The sequence below is a fragment of the Lontra canadensis genome, unplaced genomic scaffold, assembly GCF_010015895.1.
Source record: "Lontra canadensis isolate GAN:19392208 unplaced genomic scaffold, GSC_riverotter_1.0 scaffold104, whole genome shotgun sequence".
NCBI lineage: Eukaryota > Metazoa > Chordata > Mammalia > Carnivora > Mustelidae > Lontra > Lontra canadensis.
The window spans coordinates 648,229-667,274 of NW_022631098.1; positions in this window are offsets into that span (position 1 = coordinate 648,229).

Below are 19,046 nucleotides of genomic sequence, written 5' to 3' on the forward strand. Positions count from 1 at the left end.
AGTCAGCTAAGTGTCTAGCTTTTGCTCAGGTCATGATCTCAGGGTCCTGGGATTGAGTCCCACATGGGTGGGGCTTCCTGCTTAACCGGGAGCCAGCTTCTCCCTCTGTGTTCTGGTCCCCCTGCCTGTGCTCTCTCTCTCTCTCTGTCAAATAAATAAATAAATAAAAATAAAAAATATATAAACTGAAATTTTGAAAAATATAATCATCTGCATAGAGAACCATCAAACCTTTAAGACAAATCATTAGAAATTTTAAGAGGTAAACAAATTAGTTGCCTGTGAGATCAATATAGTTAAGCCAATTTTATTTCTATATATCATCAACAATGAGATAGAAAAAGTAATTTTAAAAATATGTCATTTAAAATTGCAATAAAAGCCATCAGGTTCTAGGAATAATTTTAGGAAAAGAGAAACAAGACTTTTGTTTCATTTTTTTCCCATATTTTCTTTTTTTATTTTTGTATTTAAATTCAACTAATTAACACGTGGTGTATTATTAGTTTCAGAGCTAGAGTTCAGTGATGTATCAGTCTTATAGGACACCCAGTGCTTATTACATCACATACCCTCCTTAATGTCCATCACCTGGTTTTCCCAACCCCCTACTTCCCACCCCTCCAGCAGCTGTGTTTTCTGTTTCCTATTATTAAAAGTCTCTTATGGGGTGGCTCACTCGGTTAAGCATCTGACTTCGGCTTGGGGCACGGTCCTGGGATCGAGCCCCTCATCAAGCCCCACAGCGGGCTCCCTGCTCAACAGGAAGCCTGCTTCTCCCTCTCCCACTCCCGTGCTTGTGTTCCTTCTCTCTCTGTGTCTCTGTCAAATAAATAAATAACATCTTAAAAAAAAAGTATTCATTTAAAAAAAAGTCTCTTACGTTTTGTATCCCTCTCTGATTTCATCTTCTTTTATTTTCTTCTCTCTTCCTCTATGATCCTCTGTTTTATTTCTTAAATTCCACATGTGAGTGAGATCATACGGTAAAATTGTCCTTCTCGGGGATTGACTTATTTCACTGGGCATAATACTCTCTAGTTCCATGCATGTTGCTGCAAAAGGCAAGATTTTTAGTCCTGGAACTTGATATCTTTGTTGAACGACTCTAAGGAAGAGCTTTAAAAAAATCCAGTTATTCTACCTTAATGAATGCGGGAATTGTCTTGTTGCACTTTTGATTGTTTTGGTCAATTGTGTTATCCCAGGTAATTCTCTATTTTGTATAGGTTTTTAAACTTATTTACCCTGAGCTATGGGAAGTAGCATTTTCATTTCTTAAAATTTACTCACTGAAAAATAATCAGTACTCACATTTTAGTATATTTCTGATCTTTTTGGAAGCATACCTTGCAGCCATCATTTAGAGTACCTTACAGTGGTGGGAAATGGCCTCGAAGAGTGTTTAGGATTTCAGCTACGTCCTCTTCCCTTTCAACTTCAGTCTTCTGTGTGTATCCTAGTTCCTGGCCGTATCCAGATCACTGGAAGATAGCTGCCACAGTATTAGTGATACACTTGGTAAAATCTTTAAAAGTGCACTTTTTCCAACCGGTGAAATACTGAAAAATCAACTTTCACTAAACCAGCACTTAGCAGTTTGCTCATTAGTCCTTAGATTATGCTTTCACTAGATTTTTCCCACATGAGCAATAGAAAAGAGGATGGAAATGAAATCATGAACCAATTTAAATAAATGCAGAGCAGCAATTCTTTGCTGGAAAAGAAAGTATTTTTCTTTAAATGGAAGTGAATCTCAAGTTTAAGACTGAATTCTGAAAAGGCAATCTGGAAGAAGCCCTTTTATATCATGGTTACAATGAACAGATTTGATGTTTTTCTTGCCTAAAGGGCAGTGTCTCCAAATCAGGCTGGGCAGATCCATCAGAATGTAGACTGCTAAATTCCCCAAAAGGAAACTTCCCGTCTCCAAAGTACACACGTTCCAGTACTTACGGAAGCAATACTTTCCCAGTGCAAGCATATCTTTCACACTGAAAACAACTTTATAATTTTTATCTTTCTTTAATGAACTTGAACAAATTAAATCAGTAAAGAAAATAATTATCCACAACAGGTATCCCTTATTGTGAAAACTGCATGCCCTACTTTAAAGCATGGCTGCGAGCCAGAGGTGAGGGTTGGTACCCATTTCATGTGCATAAATGAAAATACCCAGCGTGACGGCATGGATACTTCTGTTTGGCCGCTAGACATTGGAGAGCATTTCCCTGGTGTTCACAGTTCTGGGGCATAATGAGAGCATTACTGATGCATACACCAGCAATGCCTTTGCTTTTATGTCTAAACAGCAGTGAATGGGCTTCATGACGTCTACCGCATATCAAGAATGCATGTATGGAAACCAGGCAGTCGTCGTACTAATGCTAGTATCTATGGAATGACCATTTTCTCTCTGCCAGGTGCTCTGCTAAACATTTTGTTTGAACTCTCCCATTTAATCTTTGTAAATCCCTTAGGAAGTAACTATGGTGATCCCTGTTCCACCAAGACAAAAATGGAAGCTTCCAGGGGCAGAATAACTTGGCCTGGGTCTGATAGCTGGTCCCTGGCAGAGGATTCAAAAGCTTCTCTGACTCTGAAGACTGTGCTCCGACCACTAGGCAGCTCCAGTATTTAAACATACAGAGATAAATAGAAAAATACGGCAGAAAACCAGAATGAAAAAATATCAAAGGCATTTTTCATAGGCTTAATACCAGACTGTATAGTGTAAATCTGGACACAGGATTTTACTGGCTTTTTCTCTCTTTCCTGTCCGTCTGTAATCTATCCATCTGTTTATGTTTGTCAGCCTTTTATGACCTGTCTCTCCTCTATCAGTCCCCTCCGTCCCTCCCTGTCAGCCCCATGATTGGATCAGTGATGGGCATGTGGGCCAAGCAGAGCCAGGCAGAGCCTTTTGACAGGACTGATGTGGACTCAGAAGGGCAATGGCGTCCTGATCCTTCTGAGAGTGTAAGCGCTAACGCCTGCCTCCTCTGGAACTTCCCCGAGTCACCTTCTCTGCTTGGAGACAGGGCTCACTTACCCCTGAGGCCAGCAGAGACCAGATAATGGGCTAAAGAAATGGGTCATGTGGTATTTGAGACCTGAGAGCCAGCTGCGTTAGGAGCATAGGATGCCTCTTCGGTATCTCAGTAAGAAGAGTTGAAAAGACCTTTTTTCCCCTCAAAGTTTAATTTGAGTTGGTTTCTGTTTTCTCAAACACAGAAGTGCTGACTCATTTCCACTGTGTAATTTTACATTTTGTTGAAGATTTCATACTCTTTTCTGTGTGTGTGTGTGTGTGTGTGTGTGTGTGTGTGCTGTGACCACTTTCTGCACTGCCCATTCCTGATCTTTCTTCTGGCAAAGATGGGTAATAATGTAGAGGATCCACAGATAAAGAGTTGTGGTGCCTCGTAACGTGAGCTGCAGGTGACGTGCACAGGTGACAATCTGTATGTGTGCTGGAGAACACAGAAGAAACACCATAAAATTAACTGCTTATTACCCCAAATATCATGCCACCAGGATTTTGAGCATTAAACTCTGAAACATAAATCATTCCAGACAATTCAGGCAAAATGTGCTTGAGCTTGCTCTAGCTCCCTGTCACCATGTAAGGCTGATTTAATTCCTTCAGGCTGTTGCAATGGTGCATGATAAATACCTATTCTGGAATTTCCTAGAGTTACACAGTTCGCTGTATGCTACCCACCCAAGGAATCAGACTCTGATATATAATCTAGTCTTTCATAAATTAACTAATAGCTTAGTAAATATCTCTATCAGGGTTTCAAGAAATTTTAACGTTTTAGTGGCCAGTTCAGTATAGTTTTTGTGGCTTTATTAGTAATATTTTTCAATGATTTATATATGTCTCTGCTAGTGGAATGAAAAGTATGTCCCTCCTATAGGCTTTCTGTAGTATTACAGGAGGTGTATAATGTTAGACAAACATTAAAAAAATAAGAACTGAACATACCATGTATAGTACTTGACACCAAGTTTTTTTTTGGATGTAAGTAGAGTGAAATAAGAGTTTAAATGTTTTGGAGGAAGGAAATTTTTTCATAAGTCAGATTAGGAAATACAAGTTTATGGTTTTGAAGAAATGTTGGCTTGATTTACTTTAAAATCTGATAAGGGTTTCTCTGTAAGGAAGGAATACTTCATGGAAAAAGTCAAAGAGGATTCATCATTGGTGAAATTTAGGAATCAAACTAGCAAACTCTCCATCTTGGTTACTTATGAAAACTATTTATTTAAAGACTGTCCAAAGTGCTTCCAAATTGCTTGAGCAAGTTGAAAGTAATCTCCGTAAAAGTCATCTTGTGGGTCATTTCTGAAGAATCCGTAGGAGAATGACAAAGATAAGATGAAAATGCAAGGCAGGCAGAAGGGCGTGTGGAGTTCAGGGAAGATACAGAAATTGTTCTGGGAAAATACTTCAGCTTTTAATCTCACTGGGTCTCAGTTCACAGATGTGAGTAGAAAGTCCCCTCCTTAGAGGAGCTGAATGAATTTCTTTTTCTCTAGTGGAGGAAAAGACACCGGAGACTTTAAATCCAAAACAGCAGAAGGAATATTGTTTGATACATAAGATGGTATAATTTCATATATGGTCTTGATGTTACATAACTCTTAGTTTCTAGATTTTAAGAATGAAGACCCCTTTTCTAATGAGCCATACATATTTGTACTTTTATTTTTTATTATTTTTTTTTCTAGGCCTTTACTGTTTGGGGTTAGAGACAACTAAATAAATCAAGGAGTGAAGCTTGTATTAAATAGCCTAGTCCCGTATGTCCTACCACCCAGCTTCTCACTGACATTTCCATTACCTGAAATGTACAAAGTAAAGAGTTTCTGAGCTTCTCAAAGATGAGGTAGTATATAAATAGCAGTGCTCTAAAAGGGAAATTGGAAAGTTGAAGGGAGTGAAAATAAAATCTGTGCTGTTGACTTGATCTATGAGCACATTTTAAAACAATAAATATCCCTGTGATGGTTAGCAGCTTTATGCAGATTGTACCAGAAAGGAAAGCAATCATTCCGAGCAGCCAAGGAGAAAACAGATCATAAGTCAGGAAATGGAACTTTAAAATTAGAAATGTAAACATCTCACCAAAAAGTAAAGGTAGGAATGGTCTTATCCGTGACCCTTGAGTTTAGCCACAAGGACACCCATACAAAACATCACATTAAACGTAAACGCTGGATCGACTGAACATGAACACCACTGGCTGGCATCAGCCCTAAGGAATATTGCCTTCACTAACTTCTGCAAAGCCAGGAAAAATGTTTGTCCCCCCACCTCCCTGTTTCCACCAACCCCTCCATTCTGAAGTGGAGTAGGCATGAAGAAAAAAAAAAATTCACCTTAATGAAATTGGCTAAGAATAGATTAATTTTTGCACAAGTAATCTGGGTAAAAACAAAAATATTAAAGAAGTAATTTGATGAGATCTTCAATAAGAGAATCAGTCCCTGAATATATTAAGCAGTATTTTCCCCCAAAGCATCTTCTCAAATACATACAGATTGGTGGGTATACACCTTGTTTTATCCATTACCCTGCTAAAGGACTTTTCAAAGGGCACCAAAAAAACTCATTATCTAAAGCAACAGTTCATCATATGTTTTTGTAAAGTGAGGGATTACTTTCCTGTTCTATCTCATTTTATCTTTTGTCAGAGTTGTTCTCATAGGAGAGTGCAATAATATACTTCTAAGCAATGAGATGTAAAGATAAACGAGTAAGTTGAATTGAGCAGCGTGTATTAAACAGAGCTTTGAAATTTGGCTGGAGGCGTCTGTCACATCTGGTCACCCTAAAGCCAAGTCTAGGAAGGTAATGGGGTAAGAAAACTTCAGTTTGTAGTCACTAATGTGGTTTTTCTCCCGTGGAGTTCACTGAGCAATAATTTATTTGCACTTCTAGAATTTTTCATTCTAGGATCTTTTTTTTTTTTTTTGAATTTTGAAAATTTTTGACTCTAAGGAAAACTTAAAAAATAATACAATGTATGTTCACATTACCCCCTACCTAGGTTCATTATAACGTTTTGCCATATTTGCTTGTGCTTTCTTTCTGAATTATATTTTTATTCTTTTTTATGCTGAATATAAAATTAGGCCGGGGGGGGGCATTCACACATCTATGTACACAAACACACACTCTCTCTTTTTTAACTCTTTGAAGGTAAGAGACTGACATGTCATCTTATCAAACATATTCCAAGATTAAGATGGGCTTTGACAGAACGGTCACATCATTTTCACCACTGTCACACTTAAGAAAACCACTCAACATTATCTAATATACAATCCATATTTGAATTTTCTTAGTTGCCCGCAATATGTGTTTTTTTTTCTAATTATTTTTATTAACATATAATGTATTATTTGCCCCAGGGGTACAGGTCTGTGAATCGTCGGGCTTACACATTTCACAGCACGCACCATACCACATACCCTCCCCATAACCCTCCAAAATGTGTTTTTTTAATTTAAATTTTCATGATACCAAACGTTTTTTGAGTCCACACCAGGTGGCTTGTAGATCATTGCATATTTTACATACGACTTTGTCTGATTGTTTCCCCCTGATGTGCTTCCAGTTAAAGGATGTTTGGTGTCGGGCGTGCCTGGGTGGCTCCAATAGTTAAGCGTCTGCCTTCAGCTCAGGTTCTGATCCCGGGGTCCTGGGATTGAGTCCCGCATCAGACTGCCTGCTCAGTGGGGAGCCTACTTCTCCATCTCCCTCTGACTCTCTGTCTTTCATGAATAAATAAATGAAATCTTAAAAACAAAAGAGAAAAGGTTGTTGGAGAAAATACTTCTTAAATGATGTTGTATCCTCTTGCTGTTGATGCAGTAAATGCCTAACTAAATATAATGCTAGCTTGTCTCATATTGGTGATGCTAAGACTTGTCGCTTGGTTAGGGTGGTGAGAGCTACACCTCTTAATTTTAAAGATGTATTTTTCTTGGGTAGGTAACAAACCATCTATTCAGGAATATTTTTAGATTGTGTTAGTAACCTACTACTCCCCAGTGGCTTTTTAACCTATGTTGTATGTACATGTGTGTGTTGATTTGGATTTATGGATTCTTGATTCAAGAATAATTTTTATGGGGCACCTGGGTGGCTCAGTCGTTAAGCGGCTACCTTCAGCTCAGGTCATGATCCCAGGGTCCTGGGGTAGAGCTCCGCATCAGACTCCCTGCTCCTCGGGGAGCCTGCTTCTCCCTCTCCCACTGTGTCTGCTTGTGTTCTCTCTCGCTGTGTCTCTCTCCAACAAATAAATAAATAAAATCTTTTTTAAAAAAGAATGATTTTTATTATTCTTTCGGAGTCTCAAAATACTGTATAGCCAGTGGAAGCCCCTTCAGATAGGCTCCATCTTGTTCCAACCAGACTTCAGTAGTTGTTGAGGAATTTCTTGGTTTGTTTTTTGGCAGGACCGTATGTTCTAGGCTCATCTTGTATTTTACTTAAGAACAACCATTTCTCCAAGAGGCCTTGATTTCTTTTAGTAGGGAATGATACACACAAAAAAAGATCTGGACTCTAAATAGACTTATTGTTACTGGGTATGCTTATTGTTACTAGATGTCTTTAAGAATTAAAGAGATTAGATGAATTTCTAATATAAATTAGAAATATTCTCCCACTTAGGTGTATTTTGACTTTGACATGTTTTATGCCATAATATTTTACTTCTACATGGCAGAGTTTTTGCATTTTCTTTCTGGATTTTTGAATCAAGTTAGAAATCCAGACTGCAACCTAGTCTTTTCTGTTTTTTTTTTTAAGATTTGATTTATTTATTTATTTATTTATTTATTTAATTTATTTGACAGAGAGAGATCACAAGTAGGCAGAGAGGCAGGCAGAGAGAGAGAGAGAGGAGGAAGCAGGCTCCCTGCTGAGCAGAGAGCCCGATGCGGGACTTGGTCCCAGGACCCTGAGATCACGACCTGAGCTGAAGGCAGAGGCTTAACCCACTGAGCCACCCAGGCGCCCCTACTGGAACCCAGTTTTAAAGGGATGTCTTTTGCTACTACTGGTATATGGTATCCTTCATTCCATTAAAATCTTTCATTCGTGTGGCGTTTATTGGAATATGGTCTGAGTTATGGCAATAGTGTTACTGTTTTCTAAAAGGCTCTTAGTTCCAGCGTACTTATCGAGAAGGGATTGAGAAATCCCTTCATTATATAGTAAGTTTCCAAATGTATTTGGGTAACTTTGTAGGGCTTCTGTTCTCTTCCAGTGCTCATGTGTCAGTTCATGGCAGTTTTAAATAGGATTTGTAGTGTCTTAAATCTGGCAGAGCTAGCCACTCCTCATTGCTTTTTTTTTAGTCCCACAATTTATTTTCCTTGCTATTCTTACTCTTGCATGTACACACACTCACACTTTCCAAAGAGATTTGTCTAGCTCCATAAAATTAACTTGCCTTTTTTTTTTTTTTTTTTTAAATAGACGTGATGTTAAATGTACATATCAGCTTGGGGAGGACTGATATCTTGACAATGTCAAGTGATTCTTTTTATGAGGAAGGGTGTCTTTCTTGGTCAGGTCTCATTTTTTGTCTTTCAGGAGTGATTTAGTTTCTTCTTGTGTTTCCACATGTTAAAAAAATTTGTTAGTTTATTTCTTTTTTTCCTGCTATTTTTTTTTTTTATCACTACTCTTGTTATTCTGTGGTTTTCCTCTTTTGCTGAGCTCTTACACTGGTTATTAAATGTATATATGAGGGCTATCAATTTTTGTAGTTTATATCCTACTTTATTTAATACCTTATTTTTATTAGCATCATTATCGGTCCTATTGGGTATTTTAAAGTATACTATCTTATACAAACAGGTATGGTTGTACGTCCTCTTTACCTATTCTGTCTTCGGTAGTCCTTTCTGGTCTTGACTGCACCTCCAGTGCTTGTTTAAACTTGGTGAGGAGTGCCCAGGTAGAGTGTTCATTGTGATGTTGTCTGAACACTGTGAAAATGAAAATACCTCTGGAGTTTCTATATGACAACATAGTTGACAGTTTTTTTTTCAATCAAGAATAAGTATTCAATTCTGTCAAAGTTTTTAAAGTCTCTATCATATGATTTTTCTCCTTGGATATATTGAGATGTTGAAGTTAAGTAAAATTACTTAAATTTTGAACTATCCTAATATTTGGGAATATATCCCTTGGTCATGGTGAATAATTATTTATGTGGTATTAAATCATATTTACTAATATTGAGGAATTTTGCACTGATATTCACAACTGACACATAGAGTAAAAGTATAAGGCAAGAACTTCATTGCATTTATCTTTTTCTTTGCTCTTGGAGGATTAATGATTTAGGATTAACTCATTTTTGAACATTCGATAGAGGCCCTCTGTAAAACCTTGAGTCTTCATTTTTTGTTATGGGGTATTCTTTGATAAATTCTATTTATTAAATGAAAATTATTCTGCTTCAAACTCTGATTCATGTTAACCTGATTTTTAACGAGGAGCCTCAACGTTTTAACTTATTAACTCAATAAAGCAATGAGGTTGAGAGCATGCACTGTGACAATAGACTTGGCCTACGTTAAAATTTCAGTTTCAACCATTACCATGTGACCTTGAGAGCAAAATTTAGTCTTGAAGCCTCACTTTCCTGGTCTGTGTATTATCCACCTCCTGAAGCTGTCATGAGGAACAGACTTGCCAATGTGTATATGCCTAGACCATACTAAGTGCTCAGTGAGTATTATCTATCGTTCTTATCATACTTTCATTTATTCATACATTCTGATGAAAGCAGAACGTTGCTATCAAAGCAACGTTGAAAAGCTAAAAAATGCCATTTCTGCAATTGATGCTTAGGGTACAAATAAGGATGACATATGTCTTATCCTGAAGATAAGATCACATCGTAAAGAGGAAGCCAGATAGATATGGTGATCAGGAAAGGTACTATAGAGTACTCGGAAAGAAAAATAAGACTCATTGAGAAAATAATGGATTGAAAGGCACAGAAGTATACTACATGTTTTGGGAAATCACAACTCTGCACAACCTGAGCTTAAGAACCCAAAGAAGTAGAGAGAGAAAATGCTGAAGAGTAGGAAAGTGCTAGATTTGAAGGGTCATGTTACTGGTCATGTTAATGAGTTTGGACTCCGTTCTGTGATGGACAGTGGTTGTGGGTTTTAAATAGTATAGGATTGGGTCTGGCTTGTGTTTATTCGAGAACATAGTGGTAACCATATGGAGAACGGATGGGAGGAGGGAATATTTGTATTGTGACGGGGAGAAAGAGCAGTTGTCTGTAAGAATTACCTGGGGATCTTGTGTAAAAATATAAATGGTTAAGACCTATTCTCAAAGATTTCTGAGTTAGTGGGACCAGGGCAGAGCCTTGAATAAGTAAGAAAGGAGTGTGCAAAGGAGAGAAGTAAAGCCAGTTAAGGCATAGATCAAATGGGGGTATTGATTTGAAAGCCAAGGGAGAAACAGATGTTGACAGAGGGAATTGGATGCCTCAGTGAGGTCAGTGAGGGCCCCCGAGGCTCCGGGATCAGGACCAGGTAGCTGCTACTGACTTTCAGAGTGCAGTTTCAGTGGGGTGCTGAGAGCAGCAAGCCCGCTTCTCCTAGTCCATGAGGGAAACCAGAAGGGTAAGCGAGAGAAGGCAACACATCGGGGTAACAGATCATTTAACGTTGCTGCAGAACAGGGCAAGGAGATGTGGTCAGACCTTGGGAGGGATGTAGCATGTGTCCAAAAGCAGGAGACATGTGAGCCTATTTGATAAGCAGAGAAGCAGCTGGAAGAATAAGGCAGAAAGAGACAGAAGTGGCATTAGATGAAACCCAGGCACAGGGCAGGACCTCTTCTACTCTGCAACTAGCATGAAGAAAGGAGGCAGCTGTGTGAGCGCGGATGCATTTGAAGATGAGAGGTTTGGAGACAGAGCAAGTTCATCTCTGACCTTCTTCGTTGTTTCTGTGCAGTAAAATGGAGAGGTTCCTCTACCAGGACGGAAAGGACTGAAGACTTTAAGGCACTAAGTGCTGAACGACCTACCTCTGTCACCGCACCCTTTTTATTTGCAGATCGATAGGGAATCTCAATTTTGTAAAACAGAATTTGTCTCGAAGTGATAGAAACCTTTAATACGTGCTGACACTGAAACAGGCCTTTCTGCAGATTTCCTGTTTTTCTTTTTTTCCTTCCCGGAGTGTCAGCTCTGCTGGTGTGCTAAGTATGTGCTCACCCCTGCCGGTCAGGCCCTCCCACAGTAAAGGTTTTGGGACAAGCTGTGAAAGGCTGGAGCGGCTGCAATCAGGATTGGAAAAGGCAGGGGAAGAAACCTGGGAAACAGGGCAGAGGCCTCTGTTAAGCTTGCATCATCAACCTTGTTCTGACTGCAGTCCTCATGGTTCTGTGATTTTTCTCTGTTTGCAGCTGACAGCACTTGCATGTATGTAATTACAGGACAGGGTAGGGTGGGGTGGGCGTGGCGGAGCCATGGACTCAGGCTGCTTCTTGAAGAATTATTTAGTTCAGGTCCAGTCTGAGTTCCTACAAGCCACCAAAGGCCTTAGTGAGGCACTCAGAAGGGATGAAAATATTCTTGTGCTAAATAATAGACATAATTAAGTTTTTGTGCTTATTATCAACCTGTTTTTAAAGATTTTACATGACCTAACTCATTCAGTATTCATAGCAACCCTATGAGACAAGTACTATTATTAGCCTCATTTTAATAAAAGGAAACAAAAATGAAAATCTAAAATAATTTGCCCAAGGCCAGAACCTGTTCAATGATAGAGCTAGGATTTAAATACAGAAATCCTTTTTCTTTGTTAAAGTGAGAAAGAAATGAGGAAATATGAACTCGTGTGGGGTGGTTTAGGATAAAAGCTATTTTCAGGCCAGTCCTTTGAGCATCGGACTCCTGACTTCCGCTCATATTTGTCATAACCTCAGGGTTGTGAGATCGAACCCCACATTGGGCTCTGTGCTAGGCCTGGAGCCTGCTTAAGATCCTCTCTCCTTCTCCCTCTGCCCACCCCTTCCCTGCCCCGTGCACTTGCTCATTTGCTCTCTCTCAAGTTAAAAAAAAAAAGTCAATAGAGAAATATATGGGAAGGAGAAGGAGGATGAGATGGGTGGGGAATCTTCTATGGTAGCAAGAACGTCCGCTTGGACATTTTGTCCTCAAAGTGAACAAAACGAGGCATCTAACTTACGGGCAGTGCCGTAAGACTCAGAAGTCCAGCAATGTTCATTTCTCCCTGTAAAAAAATCAATGAAGCTATAATGAGTGTCTAATAGCTTTAGACTGATGCCCTGTGCCAGTTCGCTGGAGTTCGACTGAACTCCATATGCCCTGTATGTGTCAGCTCCTTGCTGTGGATTGCTGGTCGCCCACCCATCTGGGTTAGCCTCACACTCGGGAAAGAGCCCAGCAGCTCCTCAAGGCCATCACACATGAAACTTGTTTCCTCCAGAAAATTCTATTGGTTTGCCCACTCAGGTCTTCATGACACTTTTGTTTATGGTTAGCAGGTTGGGAAGACGAGGGGGTCAGCTCAAGAGAAAAGAACTGAGTAAAAATAGGAAATCACATAGATTTCTTACTCTAGAAAAAGGAGGGTGTCCCAGGAGGGCAGCCATGGGAATGGTTCTTCCTTGTCTACTTTTTGTGTTGGAGCAATCCCCATCACTCTTGAGATGACACGAGGCACTCTGACATGTCCTTCCACACAGTCTGCCAGAGTCCCACTCAACAGCGAGACTGTCTTGTTATTGTCCCCCACTTGCCTGCTGGAAGCTTATATTGGTGTTCATGTTAGTTCCAAATTAAAATCCTACTTCCTTTGCTGAAAACCTGCAATGAGAAGAGATTTTCTGTTCCTCCATACCCTACTAGAATTTAATTCACCCCATTTGTGCAGAATTTAAGAAATTCTGCTTTTATGGGAATCTGTAGACACTGCACGAGTGTCTTGGAGTAGGGAGTGGTGGTTATGGTTCTTTCTTGCCTGGTGTACTGGGGCTGCCAATCTTGTGTCCTGACCATCCCCATTCCTCCCAACTCACATGCCCACCACCAACAACTTGAAAAGAGGATAAGTAAGCCCATGGCTAAGGCCAACAGGAAACTTCTCTGGGGTCAACTTATTAACTTTTAAGGGAAATGAAATAGCTGAAAAAAAAAAAAGTTGGTAGCCAATCTGCTGGCCTTTGAGCAAGACCAGTTCAAGAATGGCAGGGAAAAGAAGTAGAAACCAGGAGAGAGAAAGGAGAGACTGAGCCCTGACAACACTGAGCTCCTGGAATAAGGCTTGTCTGGCTTGTCTGGAGTCCTTTATCCTGCACTTCCAAGTTCTGAATTTTATTTTCGTTTCTTTTTCTTTTCTTTTCTTTTCTTTTCTTTTCTTTTCTTTTCTTTTTTCTTTTCTTTTCTTTTCTTTTTTCCTTTTCTTTTCTCTTCTCTTCTCTTCTCTTCTCTTCTCTTCTTTCTTTTGTTTAAGGAGACCCCTTGAGTTGAATATTTTTGTTTTTATCAAGAGTCATGGTTAAGCAACTCCAACAGATTTGTAAGTGTAAGGTCAAGATTGAGGTCTGTCCTCTGTCTCTGTTCTTCCAGAGTTTGATATAGGCAGCATTGAAAAGAATGAATGAATGAATGAATGAATGAATGAACGAATGAACGAACCTATGAACCAATAGTACCTCCAATTCCTGCCTTTGATTCTCCCAGTTGTGTGTGCTGGGAAAACCAATGCTCTGGGTTTCTGTTCCAGCTAATTGAGTTTATACTTAGGATTCCTCAGTTGAGTATTTGTCTTACTAAGAATCTCGCTGACATGGTGGACTCCTCCCCCTTCTGACATGTTTTCCACAGTGATCATTTATCTGTGAAATAGGAAAGAGCTAACAGTTGATCTGGTTTTGTTCAAGGCCCAGGTGTAGAAAAGAAATGACAGGCACTCCAAAGAGACAAATGTGACTCACACAGGCTCAGAGGCATGATAGCACTCACCATACCCCTACTTCAAGTCTTCCATGTATCTTACTTTTCTCACTTTTTCATGATTTCTTTGATTCTCCTACTCTTGAAAGCATTTTTCCCTCTTGATTCTTTATGACAGCTTTGTGAGGTCCATTTCACATACTGTAAAATTCACCTGTTCAAAGTACATGGTTCATTGATTATTAATCTATCCCATGTTATAGAACCATCACCACCCTCTAATTTTAGAACATCTTCAGGACTCCATAGAGCAGCCCCATATATATTAATGGTCATTCCCCATCCGTCAACATCCCTGCTTCCTGGCAACTACTAATCTGCTTTCTGTCTCTGGATTCCTGCTGTAGACAAGTCACATGCATAAAAACATACAATAAATGGTCTTTTGTGAATCTCTCTTTTATCATAATGTTTTCAAGGTTAGTGTGTGTCAGCACCTCATTTATTTTTATTTCCCAATAACATACTATAGTATAAATATACCACTTATCAGTTGATAAAAATTTAGGTTGTTCATACAATTTGCTATTACAAATGTTTCATGAACACTCATGTACAAGTTTATGTGTAGATATGTTTTCTTTTCTCTAAGTTATATACTGAGGGATGGAATTACTGGATCATATGATAACTCTGTTTTTCACTTTGTGAGGAAGGACCAAACTCTTTCTCATGGCTGCACCATTTTACGTTATCACTAGCAATATGTGATGATGCCATTTTTCTACCTCTTTGCCAGTAACTGTTATCATGTATCTTTTTTATTTTAGCCATTCTCATGGATGTAAAGTAATATCTCACTTTGGTTTTGATTTCCACTTTCCCTAATGACTAATGATGTTGAGCATTTTTTCATTTGTTTTTTGGACATGTGTATATTGTCTTTGGAGATAGGTCTATTCAAATCCTTTGCCACGTTATCCATTGTGATATGTGTCTTCTTGTTGTTGAATTGGAAAAGTTCTTTATATATGCTGGACACAGATCCTTTGGCAAATAAAATATTTTCAAATATTCTCTCCCTTTAGGAAGGCTGGTTTTTTACTTTAATGATGTCTTTTGATGCATGAATTTTTAATTTTAATAAAATTAAATTTATGTATTCTTTGCTTTTAAGATTTTATTTATTTGACAGAGAGAAAGATCACAAGTAGGCAGAGAGGCAGGTAGAGAGAGAGGGGAAAGCAGGCTTCCCCCGAGCAGAGAGCCCAATGTGGGGCTCAATCCTAGGACACTGAGATCATGACCCAAGCCGGAGGCAGTGGCTTAACCCACTGAGCCACCCAGGTGCCCCAATATGGATTTTTTTCTTTTGTTGCTTTTGCTTTTGGTGTCATTTCTAAGAACCATTGCCTAGTTGAAGATCAAGGTCACGAAAGTTTATCCTTCATTTTCTTCCAGGTGTTTCATAGTTTCAGATCTTACATTTAGGTCAATGATCCATTTTAATTAATTTTTTTCATGTGGAATGACAAGAGTCCCAAATTCATTATTTTCCATATGAATATCCAGTCCTCCCATAAATATTTGTTGAAAAGACTTTTCCTTCCCATTTAATTTCCTTGAGTCCACTGTCAAAAATCAATTGCCCATGAATGGAAGTTTATATCTATCTGGATTGTCCAACTGTTCCATTGATCTGTTTAACTATTCTTATGCCTGTACCATATTCTCTTAATTACTATAGATTTATAGTTTTGATATTAGGACATGAAAATCTTCCAAATTCGCTTTTCCTTTTAAGATTATTTTGATTTTTCTGGGTTACTTGCATTTACACATGAACTTTAGGGTCAGCTTGTCAATATCTGCAAAAAAAACCCTCATCTGGGATGTTGGTAGATTACATTGACTATGGAGATCTGTTGGGGGAATATTGTAATCTTAACAATGTTAAGTCTTCTGATCTATGAACTAGATCATAGATCTAGCATCTAGGATGCTTTTCCATTTACGTAGACCTTTAATTTTTTCCAACATTTATAGTTGTCAGTGTATAAGTCTCAAACCTTTTTGTTAAATTTAATTCTAATTACTTTTTAATTTTTGTTGCTATAATAAATGGGATAATTTTCTTAATTGCATTTTCAGATTGCTCATTACTAACATATAGAACTACCAGTGATTTTTGTATCTTGATCTTGTACCCTATCATACTGCTGAAGTCTCATATTAGTTTCAGTAGTTTCTTAGTGAATTCCTCAGAATTTTGATCATGTCCTCGGCAAATAGTTTAACTTTTTCCAATTTGGATGCCTTTATCTTTTTTTATTGTCTAATTATGTTGGCTAGAACATCTGGAACATTGAGTAGAAGTGAAATTGAACCCTTTTAGCATGGTATTGATCTTAGTGGCAACACTGCTCAGTCTTTTCTATAATATGTTTGATGCTACCTATATGTTTTCATACATATCCTGTCTCAGTTTGAGGCAGCTCCTTCTGTTCCTAGTTTATTGAATATTTTTACCATAAAAGTGTGTGGGATTTTATCAGGTACTTTCTCTGTATCTGTTGATTGATTTTCATACGCTAAACAAACTTTGCAGTCCTCTGATAAATCTTACTTGGTCATGGGGTATAATCCTTCTGTATGTTGTGATATTTGATGCACTAGGATTTTTGCATATATATTTATAAGAATATTGGTTTGTCATTTTCTTGTGATATCTTTCTCTGATTCTGGTAACAGTGGAATACTGGCCTCAGAACTAGCTGGGAAGTGTTCTCTCTTCTCTTTTTAGAAGAGTTGGCGAAGAAATATTATTCTTTATTAAATGTTTAGTAGAGGTTACTAGTGAAGTCATCTGTCCTATGAATTCCTTTGTTGGAAGTTTTTAAATTACTTAATCAGTCTATTTGTGATACATTTATTAAGATTTTTTAAAAATTTCTATTTGAGTCACTTTCTGTAGCTTGTGACCTTCTACATATGTGTCCACTTCTTCTCATCTACCTCATTTGTTGTCATACAGTTATTCACCATATTCTTTTAGAGTCCTTTTTGTTTCTGCAAGGTCAGTAGTCCCCTTTTGTTTCCTGATTTTAATAATTTGAGTCTTTTAATCTTTTCCTGATGTTTTGGGTTTTTTGTTTGTTTGTTTATGTTTGTTGTTAATCTAGTTAAAACTGTGTCCACTTATTTTTTTATACTCTACTCTATTTTTTATTTATTTATTTATTTATTTATTTATTTATTTTAAAGATTTTATTTATTTATTTGACAGACAGAGATCACAAGTACACAGAGAGGCAGGCAGAGAGAGAGAGAGGGAAGCAGGCTCCCTGCTGAGCAGAGAGCCCGATGCGGGACTCAATCCCAGGATGCTGAGATCATGACCTGAGCCGAAGGCAGCGGCCTAACCCACTGAGCCACCGAGGCACCCCTCTACTCTATTATTTAAAAGTCCTTTATTTTCACTCTAATCATTATTATTTCCTTCTACCTTGTCATTTCATCTTAATTTTACTTTTCTAACCATCTAGGATAAAAGGTTAGGTTATTGACTTGATTTTTTTTTTAATGTAGGCATTTATAATTATAAAATTTTCTCCAAGAACTGCTTAGCTGCTTTCCATAAGTTTTGGTATGTTTAGTTTTTGTTTTAATTTGTCTCAAAGTATTTTCTGACTTCCCTTGTGATTTCTTCTTTGACTCTTTGCTTATTTAGAAGTTTATTGTTTATTTATATTTGTGAATTTCCCAAGTTTTCTTCTGTTGTTGATTTCTAATTTAATTTTATTGTGGTCAGAGAGAACATAGTATGTTTCAGTCCTTTAAGTTTTATTATGTCTTTTTTTATTTTTTAGACATTGGAGAATGTCTCATGTATAATTGAGAAAAAAAAATACACTCTCTGCTGCTGTTGAAAGGACTGTTCAGTGTATGTCTTTTAGATATGGTTGGTTTATAATGTAATTTAAATATCCCGTTTTCTTGCCCATAATCAGCTTCATTGCCCAGTTCATTATTCAAAGTCGAATTTTGAAGTGTCTGATTATTACAATTAAATTATATTTTTCCCTTTAATTCTGTCAGGTTTTGTATCACGTATTTTGGTGCCCTGCTATTAGGTACATGCATGTTTGTAATCAAAATATATTCCTGATGAATTGACCCTCTTATCATCATAAAATGTCATTTGTCTTTAAGCAGCAGTTTTGATCTTAAAATGCATTCTCTCTGATACTACTATTGCTATGCCACCTTTCTTTTTTACTTCTTGCATCATACATCCTGTTCTAGTCTTTTATTTTTAACTTATTTCTGTCTTTGAATCTAAAGGTTGTCTTTGGTAGGCAATACAGAGCCAGAACATATTTTAAAATACATTTTTCTAGTCTTTGTCATCTCTTTGGAGAATTTAATTCATTTACATTTAATGTGATTACTGATAAGGTAAGAAAACATCTGCTATTTTGCTACTTGTTTTTTGTAGGTCTTTTTTGTTCCACCATCCCTGAAATTGTGTCTTCCAAGCATTAAATAAATATCATCTACCTTTTTAATTTCTTTTTTGTTACTTTTAATATATTTTTGGAGTTATTTTCTTAATATGGGTATCCTGGGAGTTACCATTAGCATCTTAAATAAAACCTAAATTAAGGAGTGCCTGGGTGGCGCAGTTAGTTAAGCATCTGCCTTTGGCTTAGGTCATGATAACAGTCCTGGATTGAACCCCACATTAGGCTTCCGGCTCAGTGGGGAGCCTGCTTCTCTCTCACTCTCTGCCACTTCCCTTGCTTGTGCATTCTTTCTCTCTCAAATAAATAAAATCTTTAAAAAAAAACTAAGTTGAGCCTAAAATTAAAATATGCTTTTAAATATTGCTGACCTAATTTCAGTAGTATACAAGAAACTTTAATATAACTCCATTCCCTCACTTCTCCTTTGTACTATTATCATATCATTAAACTATATGTTATAAACACTTCAATATAAATTTTTAAATTTTTAAGTGAAAATTTTTTAAGAAAATAGAACAGTTATAAACAAAAG